The sequence below is a fragment of the Mchenga conophoros genome, linkage group LG9 (assembly GCF_057382185.1).
Source record: "Mchenga conophoros isolate Kocher_MC1m ecotype Shallow Benthic linkage group LG9, M_conophoros_male_GT1.1, whole genome shotgun sequence".
NCBI lineage: Eukaryota > Metazoa > Chordata > Actinopteri > Cichliformes > Cichlidae > Mchenga > Mchenga conophoros.
Window position 1 is genome coordinate 7,937,821 of NC_140534.1, and position 3,668 is coordinate 7,941,488.

Here is a 3,668-nt window from a genome sequence, read left to right on the forward strand (position 1 = left end):
ACCCATTAGTCTTGATATGATTGTTGGGTTTTGTCTGTTTTCTTGAGGCAACTGTTGATGTGATTTGGTACTGTATTAATAAATAAATCAATAAATCCATCAGCATCATCAGTATTAGGCTATAAACAAACTACACCACAGTCACCACCACTAAGCTGCTGCTTTAATCACTGATTGTCCTCACCAACATCTCGATCCAGTCTCATTTAAACACATGGCTTATGGCCATACCACCCTGAGCAAGCCCAACCTCGTCTGATCTCGGAAGCTAACCAGGGCTGGGCTTGGTTAGTACTTGAAGGGGAGACTGCCTGGGAATACCAGGTGCTGTAAGCCTTGGGGTGGCTGTAGCTCAGGTGGCAGAGCGGATCAGCCACTAACCAGAAGGTCGGTGGTTTGATCCCAGGCTGCTCCAGTCTGCATGCCAAATATCATTGGGTAAGATACTAACCCCATGCTGCTCTCCGATGCATCCATCGGAGTGTGAATGTGTATGAATGTTAGATACTTAGCACTTAAGCTTAGAAGTGCTTGTGTGATTGGGTGAATGAGTTAGCTGTATAAAGCGCTTTAAGTGTTCGGACAGAGTAGAAAAGCGAAGAACCAGTCCATTTACATGTTAGCAAAGTAACACACATAGTGTCATCGCATGGCAAATTATGTGAGATTTGCTGACATATTAGGGAGGTGGAGGTGTAAAATGATAAACAATTAAGTGTATTTAAACTCATTCTTTTAACAGTTATAGTCAACATTTTAATGGTTTAATACCTCTATATGCTCAGTGATAGAGTTTCTGGAGATTTAATCAATGGAAGACAAACATTGTGAAAGAATTATTATTCTTTAAGACAATAAATCCTCTTTTTCCAGTTTTACAAACTGGAAAAAAAAAGATTTTGCCATCTGCTCCCTGCCTGATCATGCTGGTTTTTTCAAAGTCTCAGATAAAAAAACAAAGCGGTTCGGTTGTTTGACTTTTACCCAGTACTGAACAAAATCTGTCGCAATGTGTCCCAGTTGTGCTGAGTTGTGTCAATACTGTACTGGGATTAAACAAACAAAGTGTTCCTGGAATTTATGCCAACTAAAACTATGACGGTCACTTTGGGTCGTGTCCTTCATGCGCTGACATCATCCAAACACCTTTCTCTACAGGGAACCAAAGGGATGTCATCAGGCTGACAACCATATGTTAGTACAAGAGGACAAGCCCGCGGTCCCTCCAGACAACATGTCGTTTAACCTGTTTACACAATAGGCTGTCTCCAAGATGGCTAGATAGCTTGTGTATGAATGCCATTTTTTCTGCGCACAAATTATACTGTTGCATGAGGGTATAAATATAAAGTAGCAGGCCTCCTGTCGTGGGGAGGAGGAAGCAGGGGGAGGGTCCAGACCCAGAGAGATGGCCCTTGTTTACCCAAAGCAGGTGGACTACTGTGAATATGATAGCAGGTCTCCGCAGTTTCACGTCAACAAGCTGGAGCGCCAGTCTATTGATCCCATCCGTGGAGAGAGATAAGCTGTCGCCAGTCATGAAGTCACTGTAACATGCGGCGAGAGAGCGCCTGTGCATGTGGACTGTACATACACCGAGCTATTATGTCGACACTAATAAAACAGGACCTTGTTGTGAGTGTAGGAGACAGTATTTGTAGTATGAGCACTTGTATTTTCCTTATTGTTAACAAACACACACACACACGTACATGCACACACACCTTTCCTATTAACTAGTACTGCATGTGTAGCACAGACTGATTTCATTTTATAACTGACATGATATGGATATTTTTTATTTCTCAACGTTACAGTTACAGTGGCTTGCAAAAGTATTCGGCCCCCTTGAACTTTTCCACATTTTGTCACATTACAGCCACAAACATGAATCAATTTTATTGGAATTTCACGTGAAAGACCAACACAAAGTGGTGCACACGTGAGAAGTGGAACAAAAATCATACATGAACCCAAACATTTTTTACAAATAAATAACTGAAAAGTGGGGTGTGCATAATTATTCAACCCCCTGAGTCAATACTTTGTAGAACTACCTTTTGCTGCAATTACAGCTGCCAGTCTTTTAGGGTATATCTCTACCAGCTTTGCACATCTACAGACTGAAATTCTTGCCCATTCTTCTTTGCAAAACAGCTCCAGCTCAGTCAGATTAGATGGACAGCATTTGTGAACAGCAGTTTTCAGATCTTGCCACAGATTCTCGATTGGATTTAGCTCTGGACTTTGACTGGCCATTCTAACACATGGATATGTTTTGTTTTAAACCATTCCATTGTTGCCCTGGCTTTATGTTTAGGGTCGTTGTCCTGCTGGAAGGTGAACCTCCGCCCCAGTCTCAAGTCTTTTGCAGACTCCAAGAGGTTTTCTTCCAAGATTGCTCTGTATTTGGCTCCATCCATCTTCCCATCAACTCTGACCAGCTTCCCTGTCCCTGCTGAAGAGAAGCACCCCCAGAGCATGATGCTGCCACCACCATATCTGACAGTGGGGATGGTGTGTTCAGAGTGATGTGCAGTGTTAGTTTTCCGCCACACATAGCGTTTTGCATTTTGGCCAAAAAGTTCCATTTTGGTCTCATCTGACCAGAGCATCTTCTTCCACATGTTTGCTGTGTCCCCCACATGTTTGCTGTGTCCCCCACATGGCTTGTGGCAAACTGCAAACGGGACTTCTTATGGTTTTCTGTTAACAATGGCTTTCTTCTTGCCACTCTTCCATAAAGGTCAACTTTGTGCAGTGCACGACTGATAGTTGTCCTATGGACAGATTCCCCCACCTGAGCTGTATACTTGCATACTTTTGGACTTTTCTTGCAACGTTATATCCACCAACAACCAACTGTGCAATGCAGGGATGATTTTTTTGTATTGATCCACAGCAGAAAATAGCAAGTTGAGAAAGGTTTGCTAACCGCTACAGTACCCAGCTGGATTTGTGACCGCTGGGCCCGGAGTGGGAGTAACTGCTACAGACAAGTCAGGAGAGTTTTAAAGCTCTTCAACATGATTAAACTTTTTATTGGTTTACACTAAAAATGGGAAAACTGCACTACTTTGTGTTCACACTGTACCCATTTTGTTTCTCTCCTTAATTTGGTTTGTGTGAGGGGGAAAAAAACGCCACTCAGAAAAATCTGCATCATTTATTGAACACAGCTCGAGGATTACTCATATTACTGCAATACAAAACGTATAAACGGGGCAAAGTTCTTGAAACATTCATCAACAGTAACTCAGAAGGCTTGTTAGTTTTGGTGAAAGTGCAAACCACCTTTCAGTTTTCCCCAAATTGCCCCAACAATGTTTTCAGAGCTGTGAAAAAGGCTGTGTGTGTGAGGGGCGAAGGGGTCGCTTAGGTCTGATGGTTGACTTTTCCTTACCTTGTTCCCTTCACTCAGCGCTCTCATTAGGGCCAGTTTCCGTTGCGGTGCTTATGGGGGAACCCATATCTGATATCACTGAAACTACAGCTAAGTGTTACAGGCAGCCAAAATTTTAAAAAGAAAGAAAGAAAAGAAAGAAATAAGCTGACTCTGTTCTCCGTTGTATCATATTTTCTTCTTCATCTGTATTTTTACTGTGCAGAAGCCAGACGCTCTGTGTAATCAGCATGCTGGCGATAACGCTGTCTGCTCCCTCTCCCAG

General features: G+C 42.7%; 1 pseudogene; it reads left to right on the plus strand.

Moving 5' to 3' along the window:
* Positions 1-217: 217 nt before the first annotated feature.
* On the plus strand, positions 218-336 carry LOC146566696 (5S ribosomal RNA; annotated as a pseudogene).
* The last annotated feature ends 3,332 nt before the right edge of the window (positions 337-3,668 follow it).